Raw genomic sequence first — 17081 nt, forward strand, 5'->3', positions numbered from 1 at the left:
TGTTATCATCACTACATATACGAAAATAGCTGAATGGTTGTTACAGAGGATGCAATCTAAAGACATCCTAAAATCCTAAGACTTCAGTAATATGGGACAGTTGCTTTTTGTCTCTAGTGAAAGGAGACAGACGTCTGCAAGGAATAAAAGGGTCGAGTGTCTGATCTCTTCTTCCAGTGAAACTCTAGTAACATGACAGTGGACAAGCCTCTAATGGTTCTGTAATTACATTGCAAGATGGAGACAAAGCGATCCCTACGAGTGATAAGGTCAGGAAAATAGCAAGGGGTTTTACATCGCTTTAACCCCTTGTATACCCTTGGGACTTGTAACATTTCTCATTTAAACTATGCCACTCTAATATGTGCAAATATCCAGGATACTGTAAGAATCAGAGCTATCAAATGTTTAAATGTAAAAGACAGAAAATACAGACAGGATAAACTACATGTTTTACTTATCAAAGTACAGGAGTATCACTCTTATCCATCTCATCCAGGGATAGGCAATTTTGGCATTTCAGCAATTGCTGACATCGGCTTTGCTGAAAAGTGACCAAGATTTACTAACACTTGTCTAACTTTTTTTTTGCTTAAATTGATTATTTTTACTGAAAAAGTTTTCAGTAAAATACAAAAACAAATCTAAAAACAATATAGACAATATTAACACAGCATGTGAACTGCACACAAGGACATCACAAAGCAAAGAAGGGTAGAGTAGAACATACAGTACAAGGATAGTTTTGCAAGTATCAACACTGTAGATACAAACATACATAAATTAAATAAACAATAGTCCACCAGAAAGCATAATTACAAAACAACATAAACATAAATAGCAAAGCCACAGGATTGCGGAGATAAAAGGTTTAACTATTAGTGTGTATTAGGGTATCCAATTAGCCCCAATGCCGTTTCAGCCAATAAAATCAAGTCCAGGGAGTAGCTGGAGGACTGCCATAGGGACCATAGCCTGTCAAATTTAAAGGACCAGTTTTGTATGGTATACATAAACCTCTCATAGGAAAGAGTAGAATTGACCATCTCATTCCAAGAGGATAAGGAGGGAGCCAGAGGTGCTATCTAATGGCAGGCTATACACACTTTAACAAACATAAGCAGAACAGTAACTGTAGGTTTGTAAATAGTGATTCAGGGAGTCTACAAAACCGAAACCAAATAGACAAAGGTATTCTTATCCCAGATTCAACCCTGCAGGCCAACACAGTGGACCATAAAGCAGACTCCAGGAGACAGGACCATAGCAATTGCCAGAATGTGCTCCAGGTTTAGGACAGGAGGTAATTGTCCTAAACCTGTGTTCAGTTCACCCTATAATGTATATATAATTGCACCTGCTGGAACCTGGCACCCCCTGAGAGGAAAGCAAAAGACTCCATTACTCATCTGAAAAAGGGCCCTAGACAAACTCCCACTGTAGCCGCAAGGGCTGGAGCCCTCTATTCCCTGCAGCCATCGATAGGTATTAATACTGTAGAAGCATTAGATACTTTTTTGGAGGGGAGTGTTACTCTAGTATAAAAGGCACTTCCACTGTACACAGAGCACATGACAAAGCTGCAGGAAGCTATAACACATGAATTGTGTAAAGGAGCACAAGATCCATCACTATAGACAATGGCTGACAGTGAAAAACTCATGAGGTACAGTAACCATAAAGGGCTTCCCGCCAAAGTTTATAATTCAGGGAAAGCACAATTTCCCTATATTGTGGACCACGCGTCTACACCATCACTATCAAAGAGCCGATAGCCAATCACAGCATGCCTGTACTACAATGGAGGGGCACATACAAGCAGGGATTCCACAAGCAAAATTATGTGCATCCCCACACTTAGTGCACAGACACCCTATCTCGTAAATGTACAAGATGTATAGCCAGGAGAATGGTCTCATGTCAAGTACCCCTCTCATCTGGGCTCTACAAAGTATGTTATAAGCAATGCAAGGGTGCCTATTACCCAGTGCCGTAACTAGCTATGGGCAAGAGGGGCATTGCACACAGCGCAATGCAATGTGAGGCGGAAAAATCTCCACAGGCACCCACCGGGCCATGTCCAGAGCCAGATTAAGGATGGGTTCAAGGGTTAAGTACCCAGGGCACCCCCAATCTGAAAGGGCCCCCTGCCACCAGCCACTGATCGGATCTGTGTTACTGATCTGATCTGCAGTGGCAGCACTGCGTTCCCCTCTGATACGGCGCTGACTGCTAGCCGCTGGCACTGCAGAGCTTTCCTGGGTTGTCTGCCGAGTGACAGCTCAGCTGCAACCTGCGCTCCAGCCAATCACTGAGCAGCAGGCTGCTGCTGCACACACCATTGGACAGCTGAGCTGTTACTCGCCAGACAGGGAAAGCACTGATTACTAGTGTGCACACATCCACAGCAGAGCATGTGGTTGTGCTTGTCAGAGAAGAGAACTTCAAGCTATTCTTTTACTGTGTGAGTTTTTGCCAGCAAATTGTTCCCATATACAGTGTATGTATGTGTGTATATATATATATATATATATATATATATAGACATATATATGTATATGATATATGTGTGTGTATTTATGTACATATATATGTATATAAAAAATATATGTCTATAGATACATATATATATATATATATATATATATACTGTATATGAATGCATTTGTATTATGGTTTTAATTTTAGACCTGAGGGTCCCCCTGTTTAAAGTTGCCCGGGCCCCCTGAAGTCTTAATCCAGCTCTGGACACGCCACACTACCGCCCGCCATCGCCGCTAGGTAACTGCAGCGCTGCGGAGGAGCACAGGGTGCTCTACATACGCCTTCTCATTCCCCGCCCCAGACTGGGCTGCACCACTCACCAGCGTTACTACGTGGACTCGTTGTGGAGCCTGGAGGACGAGGACTGTCACCCAGCAGCAGCTGATCTTGGGGATGGAGGCTGAGCATGCTCTTCACCAATCCCTTCTTCCCTCAGCTGCGCTCCTCAATGCCAGGCGTGACGTCAGATCATGCGCGCCCACACAGCCTTTTGGAGCCTGACGTACCTCTCACCAGCTCTCTCCCTAGCCCTCCCCATGTGTTCCTCACACCTGCTCTCTCTCCCTAGCCCTCCCCGCGTTCCTCTCACCTGCTCTCTTCCTAGCCCTCCCCCCGTGTTCCTCTCACCTGCTCTCTCCCTAGCCCTCCCTCCCATTCCTCTCACCTGCTCTCTCCCTAGCGCTCCCCCGCATACCTCTCACCTGCTCTCTCCCTAGCCCTCCCCCCGCGTACCTCTCACCTGCTCTCTTCCTAGCCCCCCTGCGTATCTCTCACCTGCTCTCTCCCTAGCCCTCCCCCCGCATTCCTCTCACCTGCTCTCTCCCTAGCCCTCGCCAGAGTACCTCTCACCTGCTCTCTCTCTAGCCCTCCCCCTACGTTCTTCTCACCCGCTCTCTCCCTAGCCCTCCCCCCGCATTCATCTCACCTGCTCTCTCCCTAGCCCTCCCCCCATGTTCCTCTCACCTGCTCTCTCCCCTGACCCTCACCCGCGTTCCTCTCACCCGCTCTCTCCCTAGCCCTCCCCCCGCATTCCTCTCACCTGCTTTCTCCCTAGCTCTCCCCCAGTGTGCCACTCTGCTGCTGCAATGTGTAAAAAAGAGGGACTCTGCCTGCCTAATGTGTGAAAATGGGACCTCTGCTGCCGTAATGTGTAAAAAGGGGGACTCCGCTTCTGTAATGTGTAAAAAAGGGGGAATCTGCCTAATTTGGAAAAAAAGGTGGAATCTGCCAGCTGTTATGTGTAAAAAGAGGACTGCCTGCTGTAATGTGTAAAAAGGGAAACTCTGCCGCCAAAATGTGTAAAAAGGGGGACTCTACCTGCCGTAATGTGTAAAAGGGAGCTCTACCTGCTGTACTGTGTAAAAGAGGACTCTACCTGCTGTAATGTGTAAAAGCGAGCTCTGCCTGCCTTAATGTGTAAAAGGGAGCTCTGTGGCCACGCCCCTATATATTTTCAGAGCGCCTGTGGCGCGCACTGACCCTGTTTTGTGTATGGGGGGGCGGTGCTGTATCTTGCATACAGCGCTAAAATGTCTAGTTGCGGCACTGCTATTACCCCAAACAAAGGAGGCCATATACTTACAGTAGCTGTCTTGTTAAATAATGTCAGGGAAAGATGGACTGGGGATTGCTTTAGGACATATAATAATGTAGCATGCATAACCTTATTCACAAGATTCACTCACACCTTGACCGACAGAGGGAGCTTTTGCCAAGCATGAGATTTAGCCTTAAGATAATCAATTTGTGAGTGTACATTCAAAGTCACATATGCAGCAATCTCATGTGCAATCAGAATTCCCAAACACAGTAGTTAATTTGTGAACACCCATCACAAAGGATGATCATACATGGGTGTTAGGAAAAATACAGGAAAAAACACAGACTTAGTCCAATTAATCTTCACACACAAAAAATAATTAACACATCCACCACTGCCAGAAGAGATAGTAGAGACATTTCTGCATTTGACAGAAATAACAACATGTCATCTGCATAAAATGCTATCTTCTCCTCACAAACCAAGACCAGAAAGTCCAGAGAACATAGCGGAAGCATATATCGCTCAAGCTAGCGGTTTTACGGCAATGGCGAATAAGGATGATGATAATGTTAAGGTGCAAAAGAGTAAAAAAGAAACCCATTAGCACACACAGGACGGGAGTATAGGAGTTGGATCTAGCCTATAAACACTTCTCCCAACACAAAACTGGCAAGCAAAGCCCAAATAAAATTACAGCATCTAGAGACATCACAAAGGCATCCTCTCATCTCACTGGACGTAATTGTAAATAAACAACAGAGATTAATTAACATTGATTACCCAGGCATAAATCCGTTTTGATCAGGATAATTCTAAAACCATCTTCTTCAACGAGTGGCGAGAATTTTGGCAAAAATGTTGACATCTGTGGATAACAGAGAAATGGCGTAGTACAAATCTAAATAAACTGGATCAATACCAGACTTTGCAAGAACCACTATCAGAGCCTCTACCACAGAAGGAGGCAGGGATTCAGCATCAGATAAAGCAACTAAAATGTCCAATAACTTGGGTACAAAAAACCTTTAGTGGGTCTTATAAAGCTCGATAGGGAATCCATCTATTCTTGATGAATTTCTCCTGGGTAAAAACTTAATAGCATTCCTCTCCACTTCATGGGATAGGGGAGAGTCCAGATAAGTCATTTACAGTAGCAGGTGACAGAGTGGGAAGGAAATCAAATGCAGATAAGATGCTAGGCCAGTTAATACTATAGACTTAAAAAAAAAAAAGAAAAAAAAAAAGAGGGCAAAACAATAACAGTCCCAACACCCTCATACTGCTTACCCAGCCACATTAGGCATGCTTAACCCCTAAGGGTAAAGCATAAACCCCAGGATTTATAGAGGGGGTTTCAAATGGAGTCCACAGTTTCCTGCTCTGCAGAACATTGGAGCAAGTACTGGAGTTTGGTGTAGCGGTAAAAAAACCTAAACAGACCGTGAACATATACATATATAACATAAGTGGTTAGGAAAAGGTTAAACATCCTATGATAAATAAATATACAAACTAAACAGAACCAGTAGGAGACAGAACTGCATTTTCTAAGCACACTTTCGCCCACTTCATGGTAAGGCACCTGTCTCTTCTGTCTGGCAGCTACTCTCTGGTCCAGTGCCCTATTTGAGCATCCACACACAACAAACCTGGCAGAAGAAGTTGCTACCACACAGCTTCACACTGGCCCTTAAACTGCATGTTATAGTGACAGCTCTAGCAATCGTACTACTGTATATACTATTGCTATTATGGTCATTATTTATGCCACTAGCCAAATGGAGGGGGGTTTCTGAGCAACCAGAAACTGCCCCCCTCCTGCGTTTGCCTATTAACCCTACTAACTTAATGACTAAATAACTAAAGAGAAGCTTAAGTGGAAGCAGCTGTAATAATGATGATAATGTACATTAAAATTGTTGCGCAGCCAGTCCAAGACCAACAGAACAGCCTCGCCCTTCATGCAGACATAGAAATAATACACATTCCAGCATAACATAACAGAGCCAATTAACAGAGACACAGCAATATTGCAGGATATTTAGTCAGGACAAAGCAATAAGGCAATACGGTTCTGTAGTGCTTGGTACCGAACACACATTGATAGTAGAGATGAGCGGGTTCGGTTTCTCTGAATCCGAACCCGCCAGAACTTCATGTTTTTTTTCACGGGTCCGAGCGACTCGGATCTTCCCGCCTTGCTCGGTTAACCCGAGCGCGCCCGAACGTCATCATGACGCTGTCGGATTCTCGCGAGGCTCGGATTCTATCGCGAGACTCGGATTCTATATAAGGAGCCGCGCGTCGCCGCCATTTTCACACGTGCATTGAGATTGATAGGGAGAGGACGTGGCTGGCGTCCTCTCCGTTTAGACACTTGATTTACTAATTTTGGGGAGCATTAGGAGTACTCAGTAGTGTACAGTGCAGAGTTTTGCTGATAGTGACCAGTGACCACCACTTTTATTTATAATCCGTTCTCTGCCTGAAAAAAGCGATACACAGCACACAGTGACTCAGTCACATACATACCATATCTGTGTGCACTGCTCAGGCTCAGGCCAGTGTGCTGCATCATCTATATATATTATATATCTGTCTGACTGCTCAGCTCACACAGCTTATAATTGTGGGGGAGACTGGGGAGCACTACTGCAGTGCCAGTTATAGGTTATAGCAGGAGCCAGGAGTACATAATATTATATTAAAATTAAACAGTGCACACTTTTGCTGCAGGAGTGCCACTGCCAGTGTGACTAGTGACCAGTGACCTGACCACCAGTATATAATATTAGTAGTATACTATCTCTTTATCAACCAGTCTATATTAGCAGCAGACACAGTACAGTGCGGTAGTTCACGGCAGTGGCTACCTCTGTGTCGGCACTCGGCAGCCCGTCCATAATTGTATATACCAGTGACCTAACCGTGGTTTTTTTTTCTTTCTTTATACATACATACTAGTTACGAGTATACTATCTCTTTATCAACCAGTCTATATATTAGCAGCAGACACAGTACAGTGCGGTAGTTCACGGCTGTGGCTACCTCTGTGTCGGCACTCGGCAGCCCGTCCATAATTGTATATACCAGTGACCTAACCGTGGTTTTTTTTTCTTTCTTTATACATACATACGAGTTACGAGTATACTATCTCTTTATCAACCAGTCTATATATTAGCAGCAGACACAGTACAGTGCGGTAGTTCACGGCTGTGGCTACCTCTGTGTCGGCACTCGGCAGCCCGTCCATAATTGTATATACCAGTGACCTAACCGTGGTTTTTTTTTCTTTCTTTATACATACATACTAGTTACGAGTATACTATCTCTTTATCAACCAGTCTATATATTAGCAGCAGACACAGTACAGTGCGGTAGTTCACGGCTGTGGCTACCTCTGTGTCGGCACTCGGCAGCCCGTCCATAATTGTATATACCACCTAACCGTGGTTTTTTTTTCTTTCTTTATACATACATACTAGTTACGAGTATACTATCTCTTTATCAACCAGTCTATATATTAGCAGCAGACACAGTACAGTGCGGTAGTTCACGGCTGTGGCTACCTCTGTGTCGGCACTCGGCAGCCTGTCCATAATTGTATATACCACCTAACCGTGGTTTTTTTTTCTTTCTTTATACATACATACTAGTTACGAGTATACTATCTCTTTATCAACCAGTCTATATATTAGCAGCAGACACAGTACAGTGCGGTAGTTCACGGCTGTGGCTACCTCTGTGTCGGCACTCGGCAGCCCGTCCATAATTGTATATACCACCTAACCGTGGTTTTTTTTTCTTTCTTTATACATACATACTAGTTACGAGTATACTATCTCTTTATCAACCAGTCTATATATTAGCAGCAGACACAGTACAGTGCGGTAGTTCACGGCTGTGGCTACCTCTGTGTCGGCACTCGGCAGCCCGTCCATAATTGTATATACCACCTAACCGTGGTTTTTTTTTCTTTCTTTATACATACATACTAGTTACGAGTATACTATCTCTTTATCAACCAGTCTATATATTAGCAGCAGACACAGTACAGTGCGGTAGTTCACGGCTGTGGCTACCTCTGTGTCGGCACTCGGCAGCCCGTCCATAATTGTATATACCACCTAACCGTGGTTTTTTTTTCTTTCTTTATACATACATACTAGTTACGAGTATACTATCTCTTTTTCTTTGCGTCATGTGCTGTTTGGGGAGGGTTTTTTGGAAGGGACATCCTACGTGACACTGCAGTGCCACTCCTAAATGGGCCCGGTGTTTGTGTCGGCCACTACGGTCGCTAATCTTACTCACACAGCTACCTCATTGCGCCTCTTTTTTTCTTTGCGTCATGTGCTGTGTGGGGAGGGTTTTTTGGAAGGGACATCCTGCGTGACACTGCAGTGCCACTCCTAGATGGGCCCGGTGTTTGTGTCGGCCACTAGGGTCGCTTATCTTACTCACACAGCGACCTCGGTGCAAATTTTAGGACTAAAAATAATATTGTGAGGTGTGAGGTATTCAGAATAGACTGAAAATGAGTGTAAATTATGGTTTTTGAGGTTAATAATACTTTGGGATCAAAATGACCCCCAAATTCTATGATTTAAGCTGTTTTTTAGTGTTTTTGGAAAAAAACACCCGAATCCAAAACACACCCGAATCCGACAAAAATAATTCGGTGAGGTTTTGCCAAAACGCGTTCGAACCCAAAACACGGCCGCGGAACCGAACCCAAAACCAAAACACAAAACCCGAAAAATTTCAGGCGCTCATCTCTAATTGATAGGCCTCCTGCCAGGGATACAGTACTTGAGAATTGTCCCAGAAAGTCTGTGAGACTAATGAAGTTTGGAGAGTCCCCACTAACTCTGGAATAGCAGCTCACTGTCCCAGATTCCCTCACAACCCTCACAATCTACCCCTAATACCCATAGGCGTGCGCAGCACATTTTATTAGGGGGTGCACCATCGGAGGGGTGTGTCTAGTACCGCCTTTTGGGCGTGTCTAGCATGATCTATTGACGGTCAACGCAATATAAAATATCCACCCTTGTACCAATCCTAATAAAGCAGATACATTGTCAGATGTTGTGGTGTGCACCAAACAAACACCCCTGATGGCACTCCCTGCAATTACACTGCTCCTCCTCAGCCTGGTCTGGCTCCCCCTCTCTTTTCCCTGCAATCTGCAGCAGCTTACTTACAAGTCAGTCACTCACTGACAGTCGCAGACTAGTACTGCTGCTACTGGAAAAACGAGTGACGTGCCAATGCTGCTGCCGACCGCCTGCCAGTATTGAATTTGTCTTCCTAAGAGGAACGCTGGCTGCATGCTGATCCTCATCAGTGGCTGCCGTTGGCATAGCATAGAAGGAGAGAGGTGGGCGTGTGTGACGGGTGGGCGTGCTAGCAGCATGACGTAATCATAATCATGTCACATCACGCTATTTTTTGTACATGGAGGTGGAGCCGGGAGTTTGAAAGCCGGTGGCAGTGGCACCCTTGATTAACCCAGGCATCTGGTCAGTAATACAGTCCTGACAGGGTGCAGCGCAGAGGGGACAGTAATCAGCCTGCTCGGCGATCGCTGCATCAGGCATGTGAGATTGGGGTACCAGACATTAGGGGGTGCCTGTGCGCACCAGGCACCCCCCCTGCGCACACCTATGCTAATACCCCTAATCTACCCTTTGGGAACTCTCTCATGAGGAGAATAAAAGTAGGCAAGCACAGTATATTCCTGATGTCTGTGTGCTAGTCTGCTGCAGAAACTCACTAACACAGAAAAGTAAGTGTCCCCAAAGGACATGTACTGATGGAGGCAGAAATGGGTGTCTGGATCAGTCAAAACTACGTGGAAGGATTTTTTTACAAATAACATCACACATTATGCATCATACATTATACAAATCTGAACACACATCAAGGTTCAGCAATCAATGCAAATATCTTCCAATATGCACTAAGCAATGCAAATAGGACAGGTTACACTTTGAATGACATTACATGCAAATCTCTGACAAAACCATAACTACATAATGTATGATTTTAATGTGAGACTTTGTTCCTTCAAACAAACTGTGACATAAGTTATGTGTTCCAATGCAAAATGATCTTAACAAACAAGTGACATTACCAAATGACTGACAGTTGAATAACTGACCTGACTAAGTGATGTTTATAGACTCTAAAGGAGCAGTACATTTTCTTATTATAGCACTGAAGAATCATCTCAAAGCTGGCACTCCCCCATTTGGCTATGCAATGTAATTTATGTGGAGTGGAGTGATTTTCTATGGTTGGTCTCACTCTGCTGGTAAAATCTCAACCAAAGAGCTGACTCTGACCAGTTCGATGCCCTAGCAGTGGCGGATATAGACAGGGGCGAAAAGGGCGAACGCCCCCCCTACACATATTGCGGTGGGATAAAAGGGTCCGGTTCCGGTAACCGCGATGAGCAGGACCTGCGGGCTGTGGCAGCACTAACACAGCCCGCAGCGCCCGCCGCCGCTGAGAGTCTGACTGAGGGAGAGGCTGGTAAGTGCAGGAGCCGGAGCCCCGGAACAAGCAGTGTGTAACTCACTGTCTACTCCACCGCTCCCGGCTCCCCAGTCCCCCGTCCCAGCGGTAGCGTCTAGTTTCCCTTCATGGAGAGGACCTTCCAGGTCCTGATCACGAAGGTAGCATAGACACAACCCTGTCTCAGCCGCTCCAGCTCCTCCTCCTCCTCAGTGATACGATGCCTCTGCGCAATGACAAACACTGTCATGCGCAGTAGAAAATGGGCATTTGTGGACGCCAAGGTTTTATTCAGGGGCAGGCTGGCGCCATTTTTACAGCAACAGAGGAGTGGGCACGTAGAGAGGAGCTAAAGCCTGTAATTGCCTCATTGTGTGTGTAGGTGAGCTGTCTAGATCTGTCACTTTCCCTGTCACTCTGTCACTCCCTATGTCCCTGCTGTCACTTTCCCTGTCCCTCTGTCACTCTCCCTGTCCCTGCTGTTACTTTCCCTATCCCTTTATCACTCTCCCTGTCCCTATGTCCCTGCTGTCTCATTCCATGTGGCATGATGTGAATTTTGGCTCATTCAGTGTGCTATAATGTGAATTTTGGCTCATACCGTGTGCTATAATGTGAATTTCGGCTCATACTGTGTGCTATATTGTGAATTTCGGCTCATACCCTGTGCTATAATGTGAATTTCGTCTCATTCAGTGTGCTATATTGTGAATTTCGGCTCATACCGTGTGCTATAATATGAATTTCGTCTCATTCAGTGTGCTACAATGTGAATTTCAGCTCATTCAGTGTGCTACATTGTGAATTTCGGCTCATTCTGTGCGCTATGTGAATTTCGGCTCATTCAGTGTGCTACAATGTGAATTTCGGCTCATTCAGTGTGCTATAATGTGAATTTCAGCTCATTCAGTGTGCTACAATGTGAATTTCGGCTCATTCTGTGCGCTATAATGTGAATTTCGGCTCATTCAGTGTGCTATAATGTGAATTTCTCTGACGTCCTAGTGGATGCTGGGAACTCCGTAAGGACCATGGGGAATAGCGGCTCCGCAGGAGACAGGGCACATCTAAAGAAAGCTTTAGGATCACCTGGTGTGCACTGGCTCCTCCCCCTATGACCCTCCTCCAAGCCTCAGTTAGATTTTCTGTGCCCGACGAGAAGGGTGCACACTAGGGGCTCTCCTGAGCTCTTTGTGAAAGTTTTAGTTTAGGTTTATTATTTTCAGTGAGACCTGCTGGCAACAGGCTCACTGCATCGAGGGACTAAGGGGAGAAGAAGCGAACTCACCTGCGTGCAGAGTGGATTGGGCTTCTTAGGCTACTGGACATTAGCTCCAGAGGGACGATCACAGGTTCAGCCTGGATGGGTCACCGGAGCCGCGCCGCCGGCCCCCTTACAGAGCCAGAAGAGCGAAGAGGTCCGGAAAAATCGGCGGCAGAAGACTTTCCTGTCTTCAGATAAAGGTAGGCGCACAGCACCGCAGCTGTGCGCCATTGCTCTCAGCACACTTCACACTCCGGTCACTGAGGGTGCAGGGCGCTGGGGGGGCAGCGCCCTGAGACGCAATAAATCGATAGAAAACCTTTTATGGCTAAAATAAATGCATCACATATAACTCCTGGGCTATATGGATGCATTTAACCCCTGCCAAAACATACAAGAAAACGGATGATAAGGACGCCGAGAAAGGGGCGGAGCCTATCTCCTCAGCACACTGGCGCCATTTTCCCTCACAGCTCAGTTGGAGGGAAGCTCCCTGGCTCTCCCCTGCAGTCACTACACTACAGAAAGGGGTTAAAAAAGAGAGGGGGGCACAAATTAGGCGCAGTATAAACAATACAGCAGCTATAAAGGGAAAAACACTTATATAAGGTTATCCCTGTATATATATAGCGCTCTGGTGTGTGCTGGCAAACTCTCCCTCTGTCTCCCCAAAGGGCTAGTGGGGTCCTGTCCTCTATCAGAGCATTCCCTGTGTGTGTGCTGTGTGTCGGTACGTTTGTGTCGACATGTATGAGGAGAAAAATGATGAGGAGACGGAGTAGAGTGTCTGTAATAGTGTTGTCACCCCCTGGGGGGTCGACACCTGAGTGGATGTACTGTTGAAATTGCGTGACAGTGTCAGCTTTGTATAAAAGACAGTGGTTGACATGAGACAGCCGGCTACTCAGCTTGTGCATGTCCAGACGTCTCATACAGGGGCTCTAAAGCGCCCGTTACCTCAGATACAGACGCCGACACGGATACTGACTCCTGTGTCGACGGTGAAGAGACAACCGTGATTTCCAATAGGGCCACACATTGCATGATTGAGGCAATGGAAAAAGTTTACACTCTTCTGATAATATAAATACCACCAAAAAAAAGGGGTATTATGTTTGGTGAGGAAAAACTTCCTGTAGTTTTCCTGAATCTGAGAAATAAAATGAGGTGTGTGATGATGCGTGGGTTTCCCCCCGATAACAATTGATAATTTCTAAAAAGTTATTGGCAGTATACCTTTTCCCGCCAGAGGTTAGGGTGCGTTGGGAAACACCCCCTAGGGGGGGATAAGGCGCTCACACGCTTGTAAGAACAAGGGCTCTACCCTCTCTGGAGATGGCCGCCCTTAGGGATCCTGCTGATAGAAAGCAGGAGGGTGTTCTAAAATGTATTTACACACATACTGGTGTTATACTGCGACCAGCAATCGCCTCAGCCTGGATGTGCAGTGCTGGGTTGGCGTGGTCGGATTCCCTGACTGGAAATTTGATATCCTAGATAAGGACAGTATATTATTGCCTATAGAGCAATTAAAAGATGCATTTCTATATATGCATGATGCACAGCGGAATATTTGCCGACTGGCATCAAGTATAAGTGCGTTGTCCGATTATACCAGTAAAGTGGTCAGGTGATGCGGATTCCAAACGGCATTTGGAAGTATTGCCTTAAAAAAAAAAAAAAAAAGGGAATGTACCCCAGGTCGCCTCTCAAAATAAGACGCCGTATTATCAGGCGCAGTCCTGGTTGGCAAGCGGACAAAAGGGTTCCTCTTTTCTGCTCGTGACAGAGGGAGAGGAAAATGGCTGCAGAGATCAGCCAGTTCCCAGGAACAGAAACCCTTTTCCGCCTCTGCCAAGCTCTCAGTATGACGCTAGGGCTTTACAAGTTCAGGCACGGTGGGGGCCCGTTCTCAATGAATTTCAGTGCGCAGTGGGCTCACTCGCAAGTAGACCCCTGGATCCTTCAGGTAATATTTCAGGGGTACAAATTGGAATTCGAGACGTATTCCCCTCGCCGTTTCCAAAAGTCTGTTTTACCGACGTCTCCCGCTGACAGGGAGGCAGTTTTGGAAGCCATTCACAAGCTGTATTCCCAGCAGGTGATAATTAAGGTACCCCTCCTGCAACAGGGAACGGGGTATTATTCCACACTATTGTGGTACCGAAGCCAGACGGCTCGGTGAGACCGATTTTAAAATCTAAAATCTAAAATCTTTGAACACTTACATACAGAGGTTCAAATTCAAAATTGAGTCACTCAGAGCAGTGATTGCAAACCTGGAAGAAGGGGACTACATGATGTCTCGGGACATCAAGGATGCTTACCTTCATGTCAAAATTTACCCTTCTCACCAAGGGTATCTCAGGTTATGGTACAGAACTGTCACTATCAGTTCAGACGCTGCCGTAGGGATGGTCCACGGCATCCCGGGTCTTTACTGAAGTAATGACCGTAATGATGATATTCCTTCGAAGGAAGGGAATTTTAGTTATCCTTTACTTGGACGATTCCCTGATAAGGGTGAGATCCAGGGAACAGTTGGAGATCGGTGTAGCACTACCTCAGGTAGTGTTGCGGCAGCACGATTGGATTCTCAATATTCCAAAATCGCAGCTGGTTCCGACGACTTGTCTTCTGTTCCTAGGGATGATCCTGGACACAGTCCAGAAAGAAGGTGTTTCTCCCGGAGGAGAAAGCCAGGGAGTTATCCGAGCTAGTCAGGAACCTCCTAAAACCGAACCAAGTCTCAGTGCATCAATGCACAAGGGTTCTGGGTAAAAATGGTGGCTTCCTACGAAGCAATCCCATTCGGCAGATTCCACGCAAGACTTTCCAGTGGAACCTACTGGACAAATGGTCCGGGTCGCATCTTCAGATGCTTCAGCGGATAACCCTGTCACCAGGGACAAGGGTATCCCTCCTGTGGTGGTTGCAGAGTGCTCATCTTCTAGAGGGCCGCAGATTCGGCATGCGGGACTGGGTCCTGGTGGCCACGGATGCCAGCCTGCGAGGCTGGGGAGCAGTCACACAGGGAAGGAATATCCAGGGCTTATGGTCAAGCCTGGAGACATCACTTCACATAAATGTCCTGAAGCTAAGGGCCATTTACAATGCTCTAAGCTTAGCAAGACCTCTGCTTCAAGGTCAGCCGGTGTTGATCCAGTCGGACAACATTACGGCAGTCACCCACGTAAACAGACAGGGTGCCACAAGAAGCAGGAGGGCAATGGCAGAAGCTGCAAGGATTCTTCGCGGGGCGAAAAACCATGTGATAGCACTGTCAGCAGTTTTCATTCCGGGAGTGGACAACTGGGAAGCAGTTTTCCTCAGCACGACCTCCACCCGGGAGAGTAAGGACTTCACCCAGAAGTCTTCCACATGATTATAAACCGTTGGGAAAAACTCGACAGGTATTGCGCCACGTCAAGGGACCCTCAGGCAATAGCTGTAGATGCTCTGGTAACACCGTGGGTGTACCAATCAGTGTATGGGTTCCCTCCTCTGCCTCTCATACCCAAGGTACTGAGATTGATAAGATGGAGAGGAGTAAGCACTATATTAGTGGCTCCGGATTGGCCAAGAAGGAATTGGTAACCGGAACTTCAAAAGATGCTCACGGAGGATCCGTAGCCTCTACCTCTAAGAAGGGACCTGCTCCAGCAAGGACCTTGTCTGTTCCAAGACTTACCGCGGCTGCGTTGACGGCATGGCGGTTGAACGCCGGATCCTGAAGGAAAAAGGCATTCCGGATGAAGTCATCCCTATCCTGATCAAAGCCAGGAAGGATGTAACCGCAAAACATTATCACCGCATTTGGCGAAAATATGTTGCGTGGTGCGAGGCCAGTAAGGCTCGACGGAGGAAATTCAACTGGGTCGATTCCTACATTTCCTGCAAACAGGAGTATCTATGGGCCTGAAATTGGGGTCCATTAAGGTTCAAATTTCGGCTCTGTCAATTTTCTTCCAAAAAAGAACTAGCTTCAGTCCCTGAAGTTCAGACATTTGTTAAAGGGGTACTGCATATACAGCCTCCTTTTGTGCCTTTAGTGGCACTTTTGGGATCTCCAGGTGGTTTTTGGGTTCCAAAAGTCACATTGGTTTGACACACTTAAATCTGTGGAGTTAAAATATCTCACAGAAAAAGTGGTCATGCTGTTGGCTCTGGCCTGGGCCAGGCGCGTGTCAGAATTGGTGGCTTTATCCTGTAAAAGCCCTTATCTGATTTTCCATTCGGACAGGGCGGAATTGAGGACTCGTCCTCAGTTTCTCCCTAAGGTGGTTTCAGCGTTCACCTGAACCAAACCTATTGTGGTGCCTGCGGCTACTAGGGACTTGGAGGACTCCAAGTTGCTAGACGTTGTCAGGACCCGGAAAATATATGTTTCCAGGACGGCTGGAGTCAGGAAATCTGACTCGCTGTTTATCCTCTATGCACCCAACTAGCTGGGTGCTCCTACTTTTAAGCAGACTATTGCTCGTTGGATTTGTAGTACAATTCAGCTTGCACATTCTGTGGCAGGCCTGCCACAGCCAAAAATCTGTAAATGCCCACTCCACAAGGAAGGTGGGCTCATCTTGGGCAGCTGCCCGAGGGGTCTCGGCTTTACAACTTTGCCGAGCAGTTACTTGGTCAGGAGCAAATACGTTTGTAAAATTCTACAAATTTGATACCCTGGCTGAGGAGGACCGGGAGTTCTCTCATTGGGGGCTGCAGAGTCATCCGCACTCTCCCGCCCGTTTGGGAGCTTTGGTATAATCCCCATGGTCCTTACGGAGTTCCCAGCATCCACTAGGACGTCAGAGAAAATAAGAATTTACTTACCGATAATTCTATTTCTCGTAGTCCGTAGTGGATGCTGGGCGCCCATCCCAAGTGCGGATTGTCTGCAATACTGGTACATAATTATTGTTACCAAAAAATTCGGGTTATTGTTGTAGTGAGCCATCTTTTCGAGAGGCTTCTCTATTATCATGCTGTTAACTGGGTTCAGATCACAAGTTGTACAGTGTGATTGGTGTGGCTGGTATGAGTCTTACCCGGGATTCAATATCCTTTCCTTATTATGCACGCTCGTCCGGGCACAGTATCCTAACTGAGGCTTGGAGGAGGGTCATAGGGGGAGGAGCCAGTGCACACCAGGTGATCCTAAAGCTTTCTTTAGATGTGCCCTGTCTCCTGCGGAGCCGCTATTCCCCATGGTCC

Source organism: Pseudophryne corroboree, chromosome 9 (genome assembly GCF_028390025.1).
Source record: "Pseudophryne corroboree isolate aPseCor3 chromosome 9, aPseCor3.hap2, whole genome shotgun sequence".
In the NCBI taxonomy this organism is placed as follows: Eukaryota; Metazoa; Chordata; class Amphibia; order Anura; family Myobatrachidae; genus Pseudophryne; species Pseudophryne corroboree.